This window comes from Miniopterus natalensis, chromosome 15 (genome assembly GCF_054644295.1).
Source record: "Miniopterus natalensis isolate mMinNat1 chromosome 15, mMinNat1.hap1, whole genome shotgun sequence".
Lineage (NCBI taxonomy): Eukaryota > Metazoa > Chordata > Mammalia > Chiroptera > Miniopteridae > Miniopterus > Miniopterus natalensis.
Window position 1 is genome coordinate 42,656,433 of NC_142095.1, and position 25,353 is coordinate 42,681,785.

The 25,353-nt window shown below is 45.6% G+C and overlaps 1 protein-coding gene across 1 annotated transcript in view; it reads right to left on the reverse strand.

The window, feature by feature from the left end:
• Nucleotides 1-25,353, reverse strand: part of FHIT (fragile histidine triad diadenosine triphosphatase) — a 1,229,373-nt gene that overhangs the window by 809,156 nt on the left and 394,864 nt on the right. Inside the window, exon 4 of the mRNA XM_087824669.1 lies at nucleotides 13,935-13,986. The gene's annotated coding sequence lies outside the window, so the exon portion shown is untranslated. The remainder of the gene's footprint in view (nucleotides 1-13,934; nucleotides 13,987-25,353) is intronic.

Sequence of the window (25,353 nt, forward strand, 5' to 3'; positions counted from 1 at the left end):
TGCTACAGTTCAGCAAAGGACTGGCCCAGCAATGAAGTGTGGCACACGCAGGAAGCCTAGGGGCTGGTCTCTGCCTCCGCACAACTGGCAAGAGCTCCTGGAGCCCAAGCCCAGGGCCTTCAGCAGCCTGAACAAGCCTCCTGAGATGACGGCCCTTCCCATCAGCTCTGGGCACCAGGCGCAGGGTCCTACGGTCTAGGCAGGACCTGCTCACCGTGACCCCAAAGATGGCATTTGAATGGGTAATAGGCTGTAAGAGGCCACCTTCATGCATTTGAAGAACTCGCCCTGAGACATTGGCTCAAGCCCTAGGTTCACACCACCTAGCCGTGTGGTCTTGGACAAACAGGGGGGCTCATCTTTCAGTCAGAGGGTGGAGTCGGGTAACAAACACCCGTGAAATGAACGTTTGAGTGAATGAATGAGTGAATAACATCCTAAAGCAGTTTCTCAACCGCATCACCATTGCCATTTAGGGCCTGATGATTCTTTGTTGTGGGAGCTGGCCTGCATATTGTAGGAGGTGTGGGGAGGAAAAGTTCCCTTCTAAATCTTCTAGGTTCTGTGGCTGGTCTAAGAGCTCAATTGACATAAGACAGATTAACAGGAGAAATTTTTTTTAATTTCATACAGAAGCCCCACATAATAAAGAGACTCAAAGGGCGACCAAACCATGTTGGCTTATATACCATCCAGAGCTAAGGAAAGGGATGGGTTCTAGGACTTCAGAGTAGGGAGAGGCATTCTCAGGAAGGTAAGAAGACATGTTTGGTAAACAAAGGCTGCCCTGCCCTGCAGCTAAATCTCTCAAGTGACAAAATTCTCTCTGGTAACAGATGTCTTCCTGGTGCAGATCCCCTTCCTGCAGTAAATTTCCTTACAAAAGGGTACCTTCTACTCTGTTTTCAGGGCTTGTCCTATGTCTGCAGTTTTTCAAAATAATTCTTATGCCAGAGCAGTATATTTGGCATAGCATTTTCTGCTATCCTTCAGAGGTTTCCAACATCCCTGGCCCCTGCCGACTGGGTGGAAGTAGCACACTCCCTCTCAGTATGACAACCAAACCAAGTCTCCAGACATTGACCAATATTTCCCGGGCAAGACCGCTCCTGGTTGAGAATCACCTCTAATGTATCTTCCAGGACTTGGGTTCCAGGAGATAAACTAATGAGCCAGACAACCATACAGTGCTCCCTGGTCATTAGGAGAACTGACACTGACACATTCAGCCACACTGGAAGTTTATTTTGACAAAAATTTTGTTGAACATTTGTTATGTGCCAAGAAGAAAGATGAATGGTAAATACGAGAAGATAGTTGTAAGAGATATATCCAATAATGCAGGGATGGGGAGCCTTTTTTATGCCAAGGGCCATGGAAATTATCAACTTAAAAATTAGCCTGCAGTATTTGGTCAAACATTTAATTAACTCAACCCTAATGCAATGGCTGGAACGGCTTCTCTTTGGTGAGACCTTGGCAGGACCAGGCCAAATGATTTTGCAGGCTGTATACAGCCCACGAGTCAGAGACATTCCCCACCCCTGCTGAATGGGTTAATATTCAAAATATATAAAAAAATAAAACTCAACATAAAAAAAATGTAATTAAAAAATGAACAAAGGACCTGAACAGACAGTTCTCTAAAGAAGACACACGGATGGCCAATAGACATGAAAAAATGCTCACCACTGAAACCGGACAACAATGGGTCCTGGCTGCCTGTCACAACTTGAGCCAATTAAGCAGAGAGAGGATTGAATCATATATGAGTATTTATTCTAATATTGCCAGCAAACTGGGAGAGCAGCAAGATTTGTCCACATAAAATCTGCTCTGCTGCCCCCCATAAACCAGTTGCTTATATTGAGTAGAAGGACAAAGATTACAGGGGAAAATAGAAATTACAGGCATGGTGGGCTGGGGGTCGCAAAGGGCAGGTGTCTCCGGGACTCCATCGTTTTAGAAGAAGGTTGTTAATCTTTCCATGATTATGGGAAGTTCTCTGAAAAGGAGAATTGACTGCATTCCAAGGGTAATTCCCATATCTGGGGGTGTACAACTCCCAGCCAAGTTAGAAAGTACTTTTTCTAATTAGAACAGAGCAATCACAGTTAACAGAACATGACTAATATTTCTTCTAACTATAGTTACCAATCACGGTCAACAAAGCATGATCAACATCTCGGCCCCCAACAGCATACTAATCATCAAGGAAAATGCAAATCAAACCACAATGAGCTATCACCTCACGCCTGTCAGAATGGCTAGCAACAGGAAATCCACAAACAACAAGTGTTTGGGAGGATGTGGAGAAAAGGGAGCCCTAGTGCACTGCTGGGGGGATTGTAACCTGGTGCAGCCACCGTGGAAAACAGTATAGAGTTTTTTCAAAAAATTAAAACTATTGCTACCATACGATCCAGCAATTCCCCTTCTGGGTATTTATCTAAAGAAAACAAAAACACTAACTTGAAAAGATACATGCACCCCCTATATTCATTGCAGCATTATTTACAATAGCCAAGATATGGAAGCAGACTAAGTGCCCATTGACAGATGAATAGATAAAGAAATGGTACAGACCCACGGACACAAACAATAGCGTGTCGAAGGCCTGCAGTGGGGGGCAGGGGAGGTGCAGGGTAGAAGGGGTCAATCGGGGGAAAAAGAGGACACCTGTAATGCTTTCAACAATAAAGATAATTTTTTTAAAAAAAGAAATGGTACAAATATATAATGGAATAATTCTTAGCCATAAAAAAGAATGAAATCTTGCCACTTATGACAGCATGGATGGACCTAGAGGGCATTATGCTAAGTGAAATAAGTCAAACAGAGAAAGAGAAATACTGTATGATTCACTTGTACTTGGAATCAAAAACCCGAAACAAAACAAATGAACAAACAAAAAAACCAGAAACAGACTGTTTGATACAGAGAACAATCTGATAGTTGCCAGAGGGGAGGGGTATGGGAGAATGGGTGAGAAGGTGAAGGCGACTAAGGGTTACAAACATCCAGGTAAAATAAATAAGTCATGGGGATGTAAGGCACAGCACAGGGAATACAGTCATAATATCGTAATAACTTTGTACAGTGACAGATAACCATTTGTCTTGCCACGGTGACCACTTCGGAAGGTATATAAATGTTGAATCATTATGCTGTACACATGAAACTAATATAACTGTATGTTGAACATTTTAAAAAAAAGAAAAAGAAAGATGAGTGGGAGGAGGCGTCTGCCCCCCAAGGAGCACACAGTCTAAGTGGAAGGTGGCCTTTTCACAGCCCCGTCCCAGGGAAGGGAATGGTCCGCTGACCATCATTCAGCGAGCAGCACTTCCACCCTTCTGTGTAGCCAGACGGCTGAACTGCAAAGGCAGGCAAGAAATCAGAGCCCGCCTCTTCGCTGTGTAAAGGTCGGTGCATACATCAGAGTTGCTGTCATTTGGTAAGGTGAAATTTGGGTCCTTTTGACTCATTTTAGTTGTTTGCTGCATTTATTTATTGGTAGGTGGGGGAGCCTCAGACTGAAAGGACCGTCTTCTGAGGGGGCTTAGTCTGAGCATAAGCAAAGATAGAGAACTCTGGAATGAGACTGCCACTTCCTGTGACCCCTGGCCATCCAGGCAGCCCTGGGGTCCTCATGTCTTCCTCTGTGAAGAGGAGACAATCACTGCAAAGTGCCTGGCACAACGCCTGCTGTGAAGCACAACCTGGGAAAATCATGGTTGTCAGCATCATCATTGATATTGTGGCTTCTCTACTTTATTAGGCACTGATTGTTCCTTTTTCACTATGGTAAAATATACAGAACATAGATTGACCATTTTAACCATTTTTTTAAATCCTTACTGAGGATATTTCTTTCCATTGCTTTTTAGAGAGAGTAGAAGGGAGAGAGAGAAACATCAATCGATGTGAGAGAGACACAGCAACTGGCTGCCTCCCGCACGTGCACAGACAGGCGCCAGGGACTGAGCCTGCAACCCAGGTACAGGCCCTTGACCGGAATCAAACCCGGGACCCTTCAGTGCTCAGGTTGACACTCTAACCACCAACCAAAGCTGCCTAGGCCATTTTAACCATGTTTAAGTGTGCAGTTCAGTGGCATTAAGCACACTGACATTGCTGTCCAACCATCCCCACCACCCACCTCCAGAACTTTCTCACCTTCCCAAACTGCAATTCTCTTTCCCTTCCTGCCCCATGGCTGCTTTCTGAAACCAGTTCTTACCCAACACAACACCTTCTGAGGAAATGAGCACTGGCTTCTGTATGACAAGGTCTCTGTCCTTTACTAAACTTCAGTCAGGCTCCTCCGATGGCTCTAGGCCTCAGCCTTGGCTTCTATCCCGATGGGGTCCGCATGCCCCAATCATGGACAGAACTTGCTAAATCAGTTCAGAAAAGAAGACAAAGAAGAATGACACTGTCAATACCTGATCAGCCTCGGTATCTGATCAAATTCCTCATCCCCACCCTCGGTACCTGGTCACCTGGCCTGCGTTCAGTGAGGGTCCTGTTAGTTCTCTTCAGTAAGAACCACCCCACCCACTTAGTAATTTCCCACCCACTCGGCCCCGGTCTGCTCCTCCATCATAAAGCCCCACTTGTCCATGCTCCATTCGGAATTAAACCCAATTTTTAACTGAGCTTTCTCTCCCCTATTGCAATAGTTCCAGAATAAAATTGGGTGGTTTTACTTTACTGTCAGGCTCTAGTTGTCTTTAACACGTAAATAGAACTAAAGGCAATTCAAACCCTCAGTGCTCTGGAAAGTGAATAGAAATAGTGCTCTAAATAGCCATTTGGAGTCCTGCTGAAGAGTTTAGTATTCATCAACCACTCCCTAGGAGTAACATGAGAGGGATTGCTCTCGTTTGGAGGCAATGAACAGAGGACTCAAAAACAGTAGCCCAGTGGCTCCTGACTGGGGCCCACCCATCACATTACCATCATAAAAATACTCACTGCACTCACACTTCACTTAAGACTGGAGCATCTAATATTATTCCAGAAGGAACTCCTTGGACATATTCATTTGGTAGCCTGGAATTATTGGGAAAAGACTAGTCACTGGGTCTCAACTATCAAAGGCACTTACTTTTCCACAGAAAGTGAACAGACCTCCCTGGTCAAGAATCCATATAGTTTTTTGCGGAAGCATTCTAGGGGAAAGCACTTCTGATTTATAGCCAACTCCCCAAAATAGCTAGAGCTCCTAATTTCACTTCAAACCTCTGCTTTGGGCCCTGGCTCACTGGTTAAAGCATCGACCTGGACACCAAAGGGTTGAAGGGTCGATTCTCTGTAGGGCACATACCTGGGTTGCAGGTTGGATCCCTGGCCCCAGGCAGGATGCATGCAGGGAGGAGGCAACCAACGGATGTGTCTCTCTCACATCCATCTCTCTCTCTCCCCTCCCTCCTCCCTCTTCTACTCTCTCAAAAAAATCAGTGGAAGAAATATCCTTGTCTGAGGATTAACAAAAAAACCCTCTGCTTCAGCACCCACTGTGTTGTATCAAGTTATTTTCTATCCACTGTCATTTCTGATCCTATCGCAGCTGAGTCTGAGGCACCTGCAGACAGGAATCCTATGCAGCTTTCAGCACCTTGCTTGGTCATCTTGCTGCAAGTGGTCAGGCAGAAGCTCGCAGCTGAGGATGCCCTGGAGCGGACTGTGGAGGAAACTGGCCAGTGAGGCGCACAGTCTGTGCTCCATAGCTAAAGCCAATTCTGCTGTCCTGCCAGTGGGACCTCCCAGGAAAGTCTCCACTTGGACTCAGCTGATAGCATATATGGGACAGCTGGCACCAGCTGTCAAGGTGCTGACCTTGTACCAGTCCCCAGGCACTTCAATCTGGTGGCAGCTCTGTGCCTTGCACCTGTGGATCACGTTGCTTCGATGCCCTCTTCGGTCCCCGTCTTATCCACTCATTAGCACCTAGCGAAACGTTACCGTCTTTGGAAGCCTTTCCTGGAGCCCCCAAGGTGGAAGAGGAGACGGCTGCGCTGAAACAGGGAAAGCAAGCCAACCACTGAAATCTCCAAACTGAATCTGTACTTTGATTTATTTCAAAAGATGTGGTGTGATGTATGGTGTAATGTATGGCCATTTTTCCAAGTCTTAACCATACATCACAGTGATGTGGGGAACTTTAAAAAATATAGATCCCCAGCCTCCCCCTGGCTGAGACATTAGGCCACAAGCTAGTGGCCCAAGAAATTGTGTTGGAAAGCTTCCCAAGATATTCTAACATACAGACGGTACTAGAAACAACAGCCAGGCATGGCTACCATGTCCCTTCAGACAAGTCACTCGCCTCCCTGAGCCTGCTTTCTCATCCCGTGAGACTGAGACAAGCCTGCCCATCTCACAAACCTGAGAAAAGGCCAAAAGAGGGGTGAGTGCAGGGTCCTTAAATGACGCCTCAGCAAGTGGAGCTCGGGCAAGGATTGCTATGGATTTCCTCAGAAAGCTGCTCGTCACTTCTCAAGACCGGGTCCAGTTTGCAACACTTTCCCCGTTAGAGGACAATTTACCCAGGGCAAGAGGGTTTCAGCCAGGATGACAGCCTGAAGAAAACCCAAGGGGACATTAAGAAGAAACCGGTATAGAGAGCAGGGCATGAGCGTGTAATCTGGTTTTTCTGAAGGCCCATAGTCTTCCTTCCCTTTGCCCATTTCTCCTGATTAAAAGGATCCCCCAGTAGCTAAAAGCATTAATATATGCAAGTCCATCAGGTGGGAACTATTGTGGAGCGCTGCCCCACTTTGTTAAATTAGGCTTTTGTGTCTTTCACAGACTAAGCTTTAACACGTCAATGCCTATAATAAAGTATTTGTAGCACACACAAAAGTGTTGCATAACCAGCAGGCTATAGCACAGCATTCTGCTTTCCGGAGCCCTGGGTTTAATTATACCCCAAGCTGATGGTGAGTCACCGCTCTTGCTTTTAGTTAGGGAAGCCAAACAATGACTCTGTGAACCTCAGTTCAGAGCACCCCTGAGTCCTAGAAAAATGCCCAATATAGACCGTTTCATATTGCTTAGGGATACCAAACAATAAAATACCATGACAACCACAACTCACCAAAGCCCCCCTGCAGAGTAATTCCCCATAAAGAGATGGTGATGGGGAACAGGAACAGTTCCCCAGCTCAGAGATGGAGGAAAGGATAAATGCTGTGCAGAAGTAAAAGAATGCCTGACCCCCATATCCACCCTTCCAAATGCCTGCCCTGGAGACGCACAGTATACCAGGCTTGGTGCCTCCTCTTTAGAAGGACAAATAACCCTTAGAGGGCTCATCCTGGCTCCCTCTGGCAAGTATGAGTGTCCTACGGATATCAGTCTAGAGATGATTGAGCTTGTTATGTGGCAGGCACTGTGCTAGGTCCTGGGAAGGCAGGTGCAAGCGGGAGAAATACAATCGGCACTTTTATGAGGCCTGGTGTCCAGAAGTGTGTGCGTGCATGCGTGGGTGTCTTTGGGCCTGCATGTTGTTTATAAACAAAACAAAACATGCAGTGAACATTTTAAAATCAGGTGACTTCATACAAAAGTCCAGATTTCTAGCTTCTGTTTGAAAACATCAGAAAATCTGGAAGGAAGGGAGATCTCCCTCCACAAGCCAACTTGATCCCCTAGAGCCTGCACAAATCCCAAAACACAGGCCAGCCTCCTCCTGAGAGTGCCTACTGGCTTCTCTAATTAAGAGAAAACTCCCTCTGGCAACACATGCTGAGGGGCCTGGGGGGATTAGGAGAGACAAGGAAGCCGAGGACACACATCTAGGGGACCAGAGCTGAAGCTAGGCAGGAGAAAGGAGGCTTGGCACTCACTTTCCTTCACAGGGTTTATTTGTCTTTCAGCTCAGCTCGCTTTGTTTTGCTGGACACAGAAAACCCTGGAGGGGAATTCTGATTCCAACTTGCTCTTTGCACAGCTAATTATTTGGGGCTCCCAGAAGGTTGGAGAAAACAGTAACTTCCCCAGCAGTTGCTGTTGGACTAGCTTAGTTCCCTTTTTTTCTTCCCCCAGGGGTCGGAACCCACGGAAGGGAAGTTATTTGTTTTGGTCTTAAACAAAATCTGCCCCAAGAAACAAGCAGATGTTCAGACCCGAGACCCAGAAAGCTCACCTAGCAAAATTCTCCTCTCTTGTCTTCCCTGGCAGCCAACAGAGCATCCATTTCACCTGCTAAAACTGTTCACTTCTCCCCTTTCAAACAGGAAGTGATGTTCAGGAAAAAAATCAAACAAAAAATTGCATCTTTCTTCCCCGTGAGATATTTGACATTTCCTAAGCAGATAGGTAAGGACAAGCGAGGGAGCTAATTGGGATGGGCCAGTGAAACAACGGAAGCTCACTGGTACACAACTTGCTAGTAAATATCCAAAAGTCATTCTAATAGGAAGTGCATGACAAGTCCCTTAAAAAAGGGGGCACAGGAGAGAAATACACACTCCATAGCTGTGAACCCCATAACAGAGTGGAGCAATCTTCCAGCAGCCCCAGAGAGACTGTCATTACATTCGCCCACAACTACTGTCACCAGTGTGCCCCCCTTTACACAGAATGAAAGGGATGTAGTTGCTGCTACAGGCTGCTTTTAGCCTTCCTACCTCTGCCAATAAAGATTCATTTGGATTTGTCAGCTAGATAAGTCCCTCAAAGACAAGGTAAGGCCCATGTTCTCATTAAACTTATACTCAATTTCATTTATGCATCCAATCATGCACTCTTCAAAGTCAGGCACTGTACTAGGTGCTGGAGATAATCAAGGCAAATCAAACAAAGATAGGCCCTGCCAGAGGCCTCTCCACAGAGGGAGGAAGATATTAACCAAAAGACTTCACAAATATAAAGCCAACCCTCTGTACGGTATATGAAGAGAGGTATTTGGAACTAGGAGGATCTACAACAAAGATAACCCAGCTAGGGAGTATAGAGGCAAAAACAAAAAAAAAGTATCTCAGGAGAAATAACACTGAAGCCGAGGTTTATAGTTAGTGGGAACCACATGTGCAAAGGCCCTGTGGTGAGACTGAGAAGAGTGAATATGGGAACTGAATAAAGGTCAGTGTGATTGGGGAATCCAAGGGCCTGAGTGACAGGAACGGAATGATGGTAGGAACCATGCAAGGTCTCGTGGGCCACTTCAAGGATTTTGACCGATGGGAAGCCATTTAGAGGTTTTTAAGTAGGGGACAGTAGTATTAGTAGTAGTTATGATCCCATTTATGCTTTGAAAAATAAAGATTTGGGTAGTGGGGACTCAGAGTGGGTCCAGGTAGGGCAGTTAGTCTAGACCTCCTAGACTGCAGGAATCTATGAAGGATGGTGATTGGAACTTGGACAGTGTGATGCCAGAAGTAAAGGAGCGAAGGTGACAGGTTCTAACAATATTTGCTGTGTACCAGCCCAATGAGCCAGAGCATCTCAATGGCCCAAGACGGATACTGAGCAACTGCTTCTGTGAAGCTAGACACGTAGAAAGACCAAACCAGTAGGATCTGAGTGTATCTATGTCCCCTCATTCCAGCAGCAGGGCACCATCACGTGCTCCAGGTCATCCCAGCTCTGCGTTCGAGTGTACACATTCTGAGGATGACTCCACAGGAAATCAATCAAACAGGTAGGGAAAAAAACATACCACTGAGCACTGAAAAGAAAGGTGATAGACAGGTTTCAGTGGGAGTTGGTGAAATGTTGAATTTCCATTCTAGTGTCATTAGCACTACTCCGGCTTTAAATATATGTATTTTGGATCATCAAAATTATGGGTCAATCAACTGCTCCACTATGACAGCTCCTGCGGTCGTCAATCTTTGCTCTTGCCCGCAGCCCACGTGGTCTCTGTCCACAGGAGAGCAAGCAGCAGAGACAAATGTTTCTCTTCATTTCCCCCAAAGGGAGTTAAGCAACGTGTAATAAAAGGATATAAATTATTCACAGTGCTTTCCACAAGTTTATGATTCAAGGTTTGGAAGAAACAACGGTGGGGTGAGGAGGAGGTAAACAGAATCCTGAATGACCAAATTTCTTTTGAAAACAAGAGGATGAGTTTCTGTGGTAGACCCAGCTCCCCGCACGCAGGGCGACCCGCGGGTGCGCAGCAGCGGCCGCGGTCTCCTCCGCAGAAGGCCCACTCATCCCTCACGTGTGTTCGGGTGATCGTCATTGACCCGTGGTCGCCCGAGGACAGCTCAGGGTCTGCAGTCAGTTTCTCCGGACTTCTGTGGAAATGGAGAGGGGGGTGCAGCAGGTTGGGGACGGGTTAAATCCAGCTGCGAGACAGGCACTGAGGAAACTGAGAAGAGGAGAGGCCAAGGTCTGCCAGCTGCGGAGGAGAGGACGTTTTCTGTTTGGCTTTTACTTTTAGGGGACAAAAAAGGGACATCAGTGTCGTGAAAGTTATGGAAGTGGGTAGGGGTGGGATGGTCGCTCGCTTGTTTGTTTATTAGTGTCGCCTGTCTGAGATACATGGCTCTCCCTCATAGTTCCTAAGAGATGCAAGCAAAGGATCTCAGCAGTTTTGAAACTGTCCTCCTGCCGAACTGGGTTTCCTTCGCCGTGAATGTCCGGAGGCTCAATCAGGTGCATGCACTAGACACACACGTACTGAACCTGCCAGATGGGCTCCTGGGCCGGGCCCTCCAGTGGTGGAAAGAACTGAGAAGCCTTCCCCACCCAGCCGCAGCTCGCCTTCCCAGTTTCATCGCCTACGAGGTCCCCCTCAAAGCCCAGGTCACAGCGACTGTGTTCTTCATTTCACAGAAGACCATGTTCCGCTGCTTCCCCTCTGCGCACGTGAGCACCTGCTTTCTCCCCTGTCCCGTGTTGGGTGTCATGTGCCCGGCCATCCCCATAATCCTATGGCAGACACATCTCCCTCGCCAACTGGGTGAAGAGGGAAGATTAAAACAGAAAATGGCACCGACGAGTTCCCTCGGAAGCTACGCGGGTGAATGCTTCCCTTTAATAGCAATTGGCTTTACTGCAGGGGACTCTAAGCAATGACCGCTGCTCTACACAGGGGACGCTGAGCAACCGGGGCTGGATGGTTACCTAGGGGGCCACGCGGTCGCTCTTCCTTCGCTTTAATGCCGAGCTCTCCTCCAACACTCTCTTGACAAGCTCCAGCCCAGATGCCGTAGAAGAACCACATTTTTCCAGAAGTCACAGGAAACAATGGCAGAGAGTAAGGAAAGGGCAAAAAGCCCAACAGAAACATGGGCAAAAGATACGAATGGGTAATTCCCAGAAGAAGAAATCGGAATGGCCGGTAATGGGGAGATGACCAACCACATGAGTAATCTAAGAAATGCAAACAGATATGACAGTGAACCGTTTCTTTGTTTGTTTCGAGTTGAGAGAGCTTAAGAAGGCTCCCACTGCGCAGAGCTGGGCACGTTAGAAGGAACTGGAGACACTCATATTCAGACGGGATGAGCGGGAATGCGCACCTCTTTGAAAGGCAGGGCAGCAACTTTTAAAAAAACTTTTAATGTTTTATTTTATGTAGCAATTTCATTTCTAGTATTATATCCCAAGGAAACAACCTGTCAGGTCCATAGAGATGTATGTACGACGAGGCTTGTTCTACTGTTTTCTGTAATCTTGAAAAACTAGAAACAATCTCAATGTCCGTCAACAGGGGATTGGCTAAAATGAGGTATACCTATAAAACGGCATACTATGCAGTCTTTTAAAACAATGGAATAGGTTAATATTTATCCACCTAGAAATAATATTAAGTGAAAAATAGGTTACAAAACTGCATATGGAATATTATACATATTAGATTAAATGTTGCATGTTTCCAAATGCATAGTAAGACATCTGGAAATAAATTACAAAATTTAAATGTGTCCAAGTGTTCAAATTTCAGGTGAATCTTACTCTCTAATTTACCCCAAATGCCCATATCGGTAAGGGGGGAAAAAGCTATTTTCACTTTATGGGGGAAAAAACAACACATTGAGCAATGAATATTTCCCTTAAAAATAAAAAAGCACACATCTGGAAGAAATTACATAAGTTTCGTACTTTGATTTTGTACTTATATTTGTTTCCCAACAGATAAGTGTAAAATCCTGGCGCGGAGGGAATTAGCCCTGCACTGTTTTCTCATCACTAGTACAGGGAACTGAGGCTGGTGTATCCCCAGCAGGAGGCTATGGGTAGGGGGTAAAAACCAGGAGGCTGGGTTCACCAGGTGCTGGCCAGCCCCCTCTGATTCAAAAGACACTGTAGGGGTGACCAGTGAGACTTCCTCTCCAGGTTCTCCACAGTGGCTAACTTTTTGCCTTTGATTGCAAACTATTCAAACCAACCAGGGCTCTGGATAAATTCTACTCTTGGAGCTCTCACCTCCTAGCAGCACATGCTGCTGTTTCAACATCCCCTTTGTGCCCATTTGTGGTTCGAAAGCTTTGTGTAAGGCATATGTGACCTAGAAAGTATGTTTTCCAAAACTTAACACTAAGAAATCAGTTACTGACTTATCTCCCAATTTTATTACCTAGAGCACAGCACAGGTCACAAAACAGTCCACAAGGATTTGAATTCAGAAAGATGGACACTTAAATTAGTTACTCAAAAAAATTACAAACCTTACTATACCACCTTAGAAATTTCAAAATAGAGTTCCCTATGTATCCATTCAGCCTTTGTCACGCTCCCAGTGATAGTACTTCTGACTAAGGAAAGCAACATGCATTGGCCTCCTAGGTCTGTAAGGATGCGCAACTTAATCTACCTGGAAGCAGCTGTATTGCTGACCACAAGGTTCTTTATATTAGAACAGATTCCGACACAAACCCAGGACAGTTCTGGGGTGTTATGAGGGTGAATTACAGGCAGTCGCACAACCTCCCATTTCCCTTTAAGCATTTTTTGTGAGGCGGAGCCAAAGGTGGGCACAGCTCTCCTTCCCACAGAGGAAATCCAGGCGAAAAAGCAGATAAGAAGTTTATGAGCTATTTTAAAAATAGAGCTGCAGAGTTGGGGAGTTATGGAATACGTTCCAATCCATTAATTCTTTTATTTCCACACTTCCGCTGGCTGAAGACCTGTGGCCCTCTGGTGGGAGACAGAGGCACTCTGAGCAGGACGCACAGAACAGGGAGCAGAGTGGCTGGCACAGTGGGGGGCAAGCTGCTCGTTCAGATATTAATTATATAGGAATCGGGATGCAATAATCTCATGCCCCCAGGGGAGGGAAAGGTCCGCTCCCCAATTTCATTTGGGAGTTCTATTACTTGAAGCAATATTCTGTTTGGCCAGAAATGCCATCTTCTCGAAGGAAATTAATTTCATGATTCTTCCAGCTAATATAATCCCAGTTCAGTGCTTGTAGTTTTCTCAGAGCACTACTAGATGAAATAAAGGCTAAAGTTCCTCCCGCGAGAACTCACAGGACGAGCTGGAACCACCGGGAAAGGCACGTTGGAGAGGGCGAGGCGGGAGCTAGGGGCCGACGCCCCTCTCGCGGGCCACGGGCGTGATTTGTTAACAGTGTTCTGTGCCCTTCACTCTTTCTAAGGAAAGGCAGTTTTATGATTTCCACGGGATACTGATTTTTAAGCATATGAGGCCTCCGAACGGGATAAATAAAAGATTACAAGGAAAAGAAACACAGTGATTTCTGGTTGTTTAAAAGGCAACTCAACCTGCTTTTACCAGCAAAAGGGAAAGGTCATGATCAATAAAAGGGCCTTTCCTTTGGAAGGAGATCTGTTTTCAATTCAATTGAACACAAATAAACCCTTGTGGTAGGCATTCTGAAAACCAAGGAAGCATCAAACTATATGACAAATATGGCCTCGCCAGGAACATAAAACTGCTCCATTTGAAATTTCCCAACAACATAAAACAAAAACAAATAACAAAAAACAACAACAAAAACACCTTACCTGGGCTGCCCCCTTCCTCAGCGCTCTGCCTGGCAGGGAAAAGCTGGTTGTCCTGAAAAACAGAAGCAAGTCCTCACATAAAAATTGATCCAGAGACACGGGATCATTCAACAGACTAACGAACTTCAGAGGGAAGGGGGGGGGGGGGGAGGTTAACCAAAGAACTGATGTGCTCATATGCATAACCCATGGGCAGACACCAGTGCAGTGAAGGCCTGGGGGGTCAATGGGGGAAAAGGGGGACATCTGTAATACTTTCAACAATAAACATAAATTTTTTAAAAGATGTTATAACTCATAGATGCAATTTGATTCTAAAAGTGGCTTTTTTGAGATGTCACCTTAAGTGTGGATGTTAACAGGGAATCCTATGTACAAAGAGAGTCTGGTTTGAAAAATACTACAGGATACTGAGCATCTCTGATCACAAAACATCTACCCTTGAAGGAATCTTGGTCAAATTCACCACATTCTGTTCTAGCAGGCCCAGTTTCCTCTGTAAGGTACTGGCTCGACTGCTGTGAGAGGCTTTTACTATCTTTTGGGCGATACAGAATGAATGGCATTTTTCTCAATCTTATTTTCTTTGATAGATCTAAATGCTCGCTCCAGTGATACAGCTGTTCCGAACATTTATCCCTTCTACATGCGTGCACACACACACACACCCCATACCAGACATACACACACACCATACAACACACACATACACACACACATACAACACACACACACATACACATACACACACACCATACCAGACACACACACACCAGACACACACACACACACACCATACCAGACATACACACATACAACACACACACACATACACATACACATACACCATACCAGACACACACACACCAGACATACACACACATACCATACCAGGCATACACACATACAACACACACACCATACCAAACATACACACATATAACATTCATGCACATACACACACCATGCCAAACACTCATACACACACCATACCAGACATACATACAACACACATGCACACACACACACCATGCCAGACATACACACATACAATACACACCATACCAAACATACACACATACAACACACACACACAACACATACAGTGACACCTCAAACATGTATACCACACACACACACACACCCTACCACACATACATAATACATACCATAAACATACCACAGCCGCACAACTCCACACACACCCCACACACATACAGAGTTTTAATTGATAAATTCATAAAGCTGACTGTCGCCCACTGATGCAACCTTAGATATGCCCATTTCCTAGGTCTTACCTGCTATAACTTCCTCTTTTCCTTCCTCTAAAGCATATCAGATTACAAGAATGCAAGAAAGTAACAATCTTAACCTTAAATCTGCTCTCACTTATAAGAAAAAAGTAAGTCTGCACCCTCCTTAAGCAGTTCAAATGTTATTAGAGAAAAACCACTGGGATGTACCTCAAAAACTGTCACTGCCCACTCGTGGGATTCAGCATCCAAGTTAGTCTCCTGCCTGGAATGACCTCCCCTCTAATCCCCCCTCCACACATCTTCAGCTGCACCATTCCTACCAGTATCTCAAGGTCCATCTACTCTACAGATGAAAATTTTACACACACCCCTGGCGGACGCAACCAGAGCTCAGGAACCCAAGTTTCCTAAGAGCCAAGGGCGTATTTGCATGATGCGAGCCAGTCTGCAGACACATGCATTCACTGCTGAGCAGCGGGGACAGGGCGGCTGGAGAACACATGCCCCACCCGACAGGGCTGCCACCAGCCAGCCCTGCCCCACAGCAGCTGCGTGGGAATGGGGCCCAGGCAGCCAGGTCGTCAGTGCTGTAAGAGAAGCCCAAGATCCGCACTTTATGGGAAATATCCCAATTTTAAAGCCTGACTCAATTAGGAAGATTCAGATGATAACCCTGTGATCTTCATTAGACCTATGGAACCACAATTAGCAACCTCTGGTCCCTACCAAACATAAAAAGCTTAATGATAAATGGCACACATGTTGTAGAGGTGTGGTATGTCGCAGAGAGACATATAAATTTATAGGTTATATGTAACTTGAAAATAAAGCAGGGCTTTATCCAGTTGTCTTCAAATTTACCTTATTTTAAGTTTCAAATATGTGTAAAAGGGGCTTAAAATAGTTATATTTAGAAAATAAGGACTCAGGTCACAAAGTTAAGGAACACAGAGCCTGCCGGTGAGGCCCAGAGGGCGGAGGCTATACCCTTACCAATTTTATTCAGCATGTATCAAGAATGCCAAGTATATAGGTTTGAATGGAACTGAGTTGAACCTTTTAAGGGGCAGACTCCAGACAAGCCTTTCATGCATTAGAAATTTAATTTTTCCAGATTGCACATGTAGTACCAATAAATTTCAAAACAGTAAGCCAAGTATCCCATTCTTTCATCAGATTTTAGTTAAAGCTGCCTGCACTTACATAATTTTACTTTGTAATCGTAATAGTTCTAAATTCATCTAACAGAGTAAAGAAAAGTGCACAGAGAATGCATTCAAAGCACATTAGTTAACTTAACTAAAAGAAATAAACAAAAGGGTCAACTTCCACACATCTTGTCTCTGTAGAGAGGGCGCCCTGTGGCTTGGGTTTCTTTTATCAAAAGCATACCCTCACCTTTTTGTCAGATAAACTTATTGGGTTTTCCTTGTGTAATGGGGTGAGTATTGTACAAGGTTCCAATGCCTTTTTTTCCAACTCAAATTGTCCCTTAGAGGCTCGAAGCACTAACAAAGTGCTTCCCTGCATGAAAGCGCCGTCTACATTTGTCTGGCAAATATGTTGCCAACTGAAAAGCTGGATGGGCCTGCAATTTGTCACCAGCACAGTCGAGCTCCAGGCTGCTTCCACCAGAGAGTAAATTCAACATTACAAAGAGAAGTGTGGACAGGAAAGCCTTCTAGCAAGATTCCCAATAACCAGAATATGGACATGAGATCCAAAGGCGAATCAAACATGGACTGGAGAGAAGGCATCGATGCAGCAGCGGCCACGAGAGAAGAGGGACGTTTTGAGCACGTGTTTGCATTGAAGGGGCAGTGACAGGCACAGAGAAAAGGAAGGTATCTGTTGTCACTTATAATCCCATAATGACTCTAGGAATTAGGCCACATTACCCTTGTTTCTACAGATGTGGAAACAGGCTCGGAAAGGCTGGGTAACTTGTCTACCGTTTTACCCAGCCAGGTAGTGGCTTAACTGGACTTTGGCCAGTTCTCAAGCCTAGTCACTACATAGTGCCACCTTCCAATAAGTCACCCAGACAGTCAACTCCATTCAGTGAACTGAACTGTGAAGCTACAGATTGAGGAGAGGGTATTTCATTTTCTAGCTTAATTTTGTTAAAGATATAATAGAGCAACCATAAAAAAAAAAAACAAAAAACAATTAGCCAAAGCTGTAGAAAACCAGCCCTGTTGGTAGTAAATGTATTTTATTCAAACATGTATTAAGCACTTATTAATGTATTTGAGATTCTCCCAAATACTAGAGAGATAGAAATGCAAATACATTCAAGATAAGCTCAGAGGTACCCTTCTTTTTTCATTATTGCATAAATGGAAAGATATTTTCATTGAATAGCATGTTTGTTCACTCAGTCACCAAATATTTATTGAGAAACCACCTGAGCCAGAAACTACCCTGGACTCTGAGGACGGCAGAGTGAACAACACAGAGAGGGTCTGAGCCTGGGGGAACTGGCCTTGCCTGTTTAGAGCCAGATGAACAAGGAGGGGAGGGGGAGAGGGAGGAGCCACTGTGGTTCCTGACAGATGCTGTGAAGCGAAGACTGGGCTCTGGCGAGAGAATCAATGGAAGAATCCTTTAGACAGGGGCCAGGGAAGGAGTCGCTGGGGTGATGATGTTTAAACGGTAAGATTTAAAGCATGAAAAGGAATCAGCCATGCAAGGGGCTGAGGAAAGGGTGTTCCAACCAGAGGGTTCTGAGCGGGCAAAGAGCCAGTGAGGACAATGAGCTTAGCTTATTCTGGGAAGCGGTAGCCGGCCCCTGTGAGTGGGTGCAGCAAGCCAGGGTGGGGTGCGTAGTGTGAGCTGAGGGGGAGAGGTGGGCCGGAGCCAGTCAAGCCATCATGGGTGTTCTACACAACTAGAGGGGGGCTGGTTTTTATTCCAAGCTCAGTGGAAAGCTGTAGGATGATTTGGTCTTAATTGAGAGCCCCACATGAACAGAATCTGGAGACCAGGCTGTGGTTCAGGAGATGGCACTTGTATGTTCTGCTGGATGCGTGCCCTGGGCCCCCCAGCTTTGCCCTCCACCCTTTCCCACACTGCTGTCTACCTCAGAGGTCAGCTTAGACAGAGCAACTAAGGCTTCCCTTGCCTCTGACTTCCAATGGGAAGCCCCTGCTGAGTTTAGAGGAAGAGAGGAGAGAGAAGTTGAGATATTTATTCCCTCAGCTCCCTGCCCCCCCTCAGGCCTCATCAGAGACTGCCTGTGTCCCTCAGCCCAAGGCTGCTGGACCTGTCGCAAGGCCTCTCCTCCAGCCTTCCCTCCCCTCCCTTTCAGCCTTGGGTGGTACCAAAAAAGGCACTGCACTCAGGGCCTTGTGTTTTTAAAATGATACCTTTATTAAATTCCAGTCAAATTACCCAGTTTGTGTATGCTATCTGTTTCCTGCTTGGTTCCTTGGTGATACAGTGAGAGGCAAGATTTGATCTTGAAAAGCTGAGTTTCAGTGACCCTTGACTAACATTCAGTTCCGCTAATCGGCATGTTTGTGACATGAGGGTCATGAACACAAGAGGATGAACTAGAATCACATACATCTTGACCCCTTTAGAAGAACCAACACCATAAGCTGGCCAGAAACACAAAATACCAAAATCATAGGTGTGTGGGATAAGAAAACAAAATAAGAATTCATGGTCACCAATATTTGATTCCGGGCCAGTTACCAAGAGCTCTTGCGAAAATATTTAGATTTATATTCCTCATTCAAGTTTTCACTTATTTAATCAGTGTTTATTGGGTGCCCCCTACCTGTAAGACACTATTTTAGGCCCTAGGGGTAGAGACCAAATCAACATTCCTATTCTCAAGCTCATGCTCCAGAGGAGAGTCAGAAAGTAAACAAACCAACAGCACCTTTTGTGCCTCATAGAACACAGTTAAGGAGGCTGGAGGGTGGGAGATCTACCTAGTAGATGAGAGAGAGGGGCCTTCTTAAATGGTAACATTTGGGCAAAGACCTAAAGGAAGGGATGAAGCAAGTAATGATGACATCCAGGGGAAGCATGGCCTAGGAGAGAAAACTACTAGGGGCCGAGGTAGGGATTGCTGGACACCTCTGAGCAACAGTAAAAGGCCAGTGTGGCGGGAGCAGCGGAGACAAGGGCAGTTGGGAGCCTGTGCAGTCAGGGGGACGAGGGGGACAAGGCCACTCACTAGCCCCTTGTAGAACTTTGGCTTCTATTTTGAGACAAGAAGCTATTAGGGTTTTGAGAAGAGTACTGGCAGCAAATGACTTAGTTTTAAGAGGATCATTCTAGCTGCTGTGGTGCAAATAAGGTGGCAAAGATAGAAAGAGAGAAAACAGTCAGGCAAAAGTCTAGGGCAGAGATGCTGATGGCTAGAGCAGGGCGCTAGAATATGTGTTTGATAAACCTTTTGGATATTCAAGTGGAGATACACAGGCACTGGATGTACAATCAAAGTCTGGAGTTGAAAGAAGAGTTCTTATTACCAGGGGAAGTGAGGTTCTTGGGGTGCCACCGGAATAAGAATTTCTGGAAGCCCTCATGGAAGGATGAGGTATTGTAGAAAGCTTTATTTTTGAGGAGTTAAACCCCTGAGTTTCCAAGGTCCCCTTCCGCTTAGTCCAGTAGTAGAAGAAGTGTAGCTGGGGCTTTAGTAGAACTAAAATCAGAGCCAGTATCCAGTTTCCTCTCCACATTGGAGCCAGGTCCAGTCCAGCAGCAGGCTACCTTAGTTTGCTTTCCTCACTGCAGTCCATCAGTTTATTGCATATGGGGTCTACATGACCACATGGCTATAGAGGGAATAGGGGCAGGAGCACAGTCAAAGGAATCGAGAGCCAAGAGAGCCAGGAGCCAAGAGAGAGAGCTCCTTTGTCTAGGGGGTTATGTATTCCCAAGTTTTCATGGGCTTGCACTGGCCCTGCCCCTTCCAGCCAATCATGGTTCCCCAGGCTAGATTGGCAGGTAAGTACCTTCCCTATGTCACCCCAACTTTACTGTGCATGCACTCATCTTCCCCTTTGTCCAGGCCCTTCCCCCAGTAATCTGCAGGAGATGGGCCAGTGCTTCTCAGGGGAGTGTGAAGTTGCAGCTTCCTGATGAAGCTGCCTGAATGACATGCCTATAATGCCTGGCCTCTCTTTTGCTCCTTTCCTATTATTAATACCTACCTAACTACAATGGTATCAGTCTGAGCTGGAGAAAGAAATTTGGAAATCATCAGTATGCACCCATGAGCCTGCATGAGGCCACCTAGAGAGTGAAGAGGGGGAGAAGAGACAAGTTCTAAGGATGGAACCCTGAGGCATTGTAAGGTGACAGGTCAGAAAGAAGAGGGGAAGCCAGCAAAGGAGACTGAAAGGAGTGGCCAGCAGGGTAAGAGGAAAAGCCAGAAGAGTGTGGTGATCCCAAAGCCAACGGAAAAAAGTCTTTCAGGAAGAAGGAAGTGATCCACTTGTCATGTATTGTTGATGAATTAAGTGAGAGGAGAACAATGGATTTGGCAAAGGAGGGGCCTCTGGCGACTCAGTGTTTTAAGAAGTAGTAGAGGTGAAAGTCTGATGGAGAAAACATGGATAGGCAAACCCTTGTGACGTTCTTTGTTGATGATGGGGAGCAGAAAAATGTTTGGTAGCCAGAAGGCATTAAGCACGTTTTCTTTTTAAATTAAATTTGGAGATATTATAGCATCTTTGAATGCTGCTGGGAATTATCTAGTAGGGAGAAGCCCCAGATGATGCAGGAGAGAGCAGGTAATGGCAGGAGCAAGAGGGTGGGCCCCGGGGCCCATGAAGGCCGGGACAGTTCGTCCTCTGCAACAGAGCACATGGTCCACTCGCAGAAAGGCTGGAGAGAGCGCGTGGAGGTTTCCTGACTGAGCTTGCTCAGGAAAACAGGAAACAAGGTTGTCCACAGAGCAGGACATTGGAGCCATTGGAGGTCTGAGGAGAGAAGAGAGCGTGAAAGTCATCCAGGGTCATCGGGGAGAGGAGGGGCACATAGAGGATTATGCTGGGCTCTAAACTGCCTTTGATGTGAATCCATAAATCCCACTGATATTAATAGAAAACATCAATATTAACCTAGGTGGGGAGAAAAGTAAGAAGCCGTGTGAGGACATGGCGATGAGAAGCTGAGAGGAATTCCAGATATCTTGGTGGTGGTGTTCTCCTGAAGTTCCCACCAAGGTGCTCATTCTCGCCTGGGTAAGGAAACCCTGCAGGGAAGTCCTGTGACTGAAACTGCAGTGAACCAAAGGAGATGTGGAGTCCCCACTTCCCCCAAAAGATGTAAGCAATTCCACTAACACAACACTCAAATATATGGAAATGATCTTTAAGTTCCTTCTCAATCAGCCCTTCATGTTCTGAGAATGTGAAAAATAAACCTGAAATTCTACTTTTAAAAGCGTTCTTGCCCGGCTGGTGTAGCTCAGTGGTTGAGTATTGACCTTTGAACCAAGAGTTCAATGGTTCCATTCCCAGTCAGGGTACATGCCTGGGTTGTGGGCTCAATTCCCTAGTGGGAAGCATGCAGGAGGCATCCAATGGATGTTGACATTTCTCTCTCACCAGTGTTTCTATCTCTCTATCCCTCTCCCCCTAAAATCAATTTTTAAAAAAACCTTTTTTGTTACTGGTATGTAAAAAAGCCCAGCTCCTAGATGCAACAACAACCGAGACAGACTAATGACCCCGACATTAGATTTTAAATGTCCTGCATGCAAACCCACTTCCCCCCATTCTTCTGTAATGCAATAACCAGGGAGAATTAGAATTGCAAAGTGCCCAAAGCCCTACGTGGAAATTATACAACAAAGTAGCTTCACAGTGATATTGAGAAAGGAATATGAAATGGAGACAAGATAACACAGAGAGACAGAAGCTAATGTTATATATGTGTAAGCGAGTGTGTGTGCACCTGTGTGTGCGCGCCTGTGTGCCTGCTGGAGACCGCAAGATAAAAATTGTTTATTTCTTTACTTTGCTCCCCCTGAGCAAAACTTAAAATATAGACACTGGTTTGGTCACATTTCAATAATGTGACATATGGTTCTTATTTTAATTCCAAATGATTTTTACTAAATGGTTTTTGAAATATTTACTTGTAAATAAATACAAAGGAGACCTTCTGAATATCCGATTTAAAAAATAACAAACTCAAGCAATTCAATTATCATGATGGATTTTCCAATACTCTCTGATACTATTTTCTTCCAATTGTTATTTCTTACATTAATAGGTACCACAAAAGTCCAATGCTACAGATGTTTCTCTCTGGGCTTCAGTTAAACACTTGGACTGTGACAATGAAAGAGAGATGGTCTGTTTCCTGCCCTAAAGCCAGAACATATTAAATAATGCAAACAAGTTTTGAAAAATCGTTTGGCCCACAGGATATATCAGCTGCACAGACGTTTGCTAATGCCTGCCCCATCCCCTCAGCCCCATCCTTTCTGTGTCCCTCCCATCCACCTAATGAAAGAAAGAGATGTTTCTCTGCTCGGCCCAGGAGGAGATAGAAAACAAAAGCCAATATCTAACAATGTCTCCTTACTTTTCCACTGCCTCCCATCAAATCTAAGGTAATTTCACACAGATCCTAGGCTCACGTATTCAAAGAGAACTCAGTGATTAATTCAGAAGCAGTGCAGCCGAGGGTAGACACTCCACCTGTGTATGGTAGGCAGGTTGCTGTGGTGTAGAGAGGAGATTATGTGGCATTGAAACACCTGGTGTGGACGGTACCACCACTTCCCTGCTCAATGTGTCTATTCTCCCCTACTTGTCAGTCACAGAGCCCTGGTTTTTATTTTCACTTTTGGAGTGGTCTAGATAAAAACACTGAGCATCCAGAATCCCTTACATCTAGGAGTGATCAAAATGCTATTAGTTGACCATAGATCAACAAGGAATTGCCAGGTGGGGCTTCCAGGGAAGCTTGTTGAAAAGGGAAGACTCAAATAAAGTTTATTAGTTTTGCCTTTTGCCCATTGCCCTTACCTATTCCTCCTGCCTGTAATGGCCAAAGATGGAGCAGCCAGTGTGTGAGCACGGGGACAAAAGTTTCATGGTTACAAACTGGCAGCTCCCACTCTGCATAACCGAACAGAAGGACAGAGGGAGATGGTTCTGCTGGCCCCCTGAATGTGTTGAAGAATCATGGGGAAAACAAACCCCTCTTTGGCCAAGCCACCTGTGTCACCTTGGCTTGGCTATGGTACCCAGACAGCTGATCAAATATGTTTAGATGTTGCTGTGCAGGTATTTTTTTTAGGTGAGTTAACCTTTGAATCAGTAAACTTTGAATAAAGAGCAATACCCTCCACAATGTGGGCGGACCTCATTCAATCAGTTGAAGGCCTTCAGGCTGACCTCCCCTGAAGAAGAGGGAATTCTGCCAGCAGACTGCCTTCAAACTTGAGCTGGAATGTCAACACCTTCCTGGGTCTCCAGCCTGCCGGCCTACCCTGAAGATTTTCGACCTGCCAGCCTCCACAATCATGTCAGCCAATTCCTTAAAATCAATCTCCCTCTCTCTCCGTGTGTGTGTGTGTGTGTGTGTGTGTGTGTGTGTGTGTGTGTGTGTGTGATATAGATATGAGAACTATCTCCCCTATGGGTTCTGTTTCTCTGGAGATCCATGACTGACACCGCTGTGCCTGGGTGTTGGTTCATTGCCGCTGACGGCAATCGCCTCTGACAGTCTGAGATCTGCCACTTCATGGGCTGTGTAAGTGTGTGCACGCCTTTGTGAGCCTCTGCCTGCAGACCTGCAGAATGAAATGTGAGGAGTCCCGACTCTGCCAGCTGGATGTGAGAGCTGCATGAGGCAACATGTGTGAAAGTGCTGTGTAAGTTACCAAGGGCGATGGAAATGTTAGGAGGCATTGCCCTGACAGGCTCACTGTGCCAGAGCGCAACCATAATTATTCTTCATTTATGGCTGAAAAAAACAGACCTTTACATCCGATCATTAAAAAGTCGTTATCATATAGGTCAATTATATCTCAATGATCGGGGAGGGGGCGTCATTATAGAACATTTGGAAGTCCAGAGAAGCGCAAGGAAGAAAACACTCAGCTGCCCCACACCATAGCTATTGCCTTCTACTAACATCTAGAACTTACCGAGTTCTTATCATGTTCCAGGCAGTGTGGGAAGTACTTTCATGCATTTTCTCTATCCTATGAAGGTAAGTACTATCTTGGTGCCCATTTTGTGGATAACAAAACTAAGGATTAAAGTGAGTAAACAACTTGTCCCAGGACCCACAGCTAGGAAGTGGCAAAACAAGTTTCAGCCCCAGATTTGAATGATGCCCAAGTCCCAGGCTTAACCACCAAGCCACGCAATGAGCTGTGCCTTTAACAGTGCATTTGCTAATACAGCTTGGAATGTGATCGGGTAACCTTTAGGTGAGTAAAACCAGTAAATGCATTTTGCTCAGCATATAAACAAATCAAGACTCTGGTATTACAGGATTGCTTACTCTCTTGCCCAGAACAGTATTTTAATTTGAAACGAGACAGAAGACTCTTCCATATTAGCTACTCCTGCTAACACTGCCTTTTACTTCAGATAAAGCTATTCCTTCTTTTGGGTACCCGGACAGTTATCTGTAGAAGGCTGGGTTTGTCCATTTCAAACTACCCTCACATCCAGGATCTCACTTTATTTTCCCTATAGCCCTAAGTCAAGAAGGGCAGGTGTTATTAGCTCCATTTTCCAGGTGAAAGAACTGACCCCTGGAGAGGTTAAGTAAGTCATCCAAGGCCACACAGCAAATTAGTGGTACAAGAAGGACTGGAAGGCCTGTCTGCCAGCATCCAGCCCGGTGCATTTTCCATTATGCTGTGCTCCCCCCACCTGTCACTTCCACCATCCTGAGGGGCTGGGAGTTGACAGGGCATGCAAGCAATCCCTCAGGGTAAAACTGTCCTGCCGGGGTAGGAAAATGCCCGCGCTTGCGTGCACACACACGCTACATACACTATAATTGCATCTGACAAAATGGTTTTATAACAGTCCAGTCAAGGATGCAGAAACTCCCAGACTGCTTTTCAGAAACAGAGCCCAGGGGGTCAATTTCATCCTGAAATAAGATTTCCTCGGTTGTGGGCGGGTGGGTGGGTGGGTTAGTGGACGGTCGGCATTAACAGG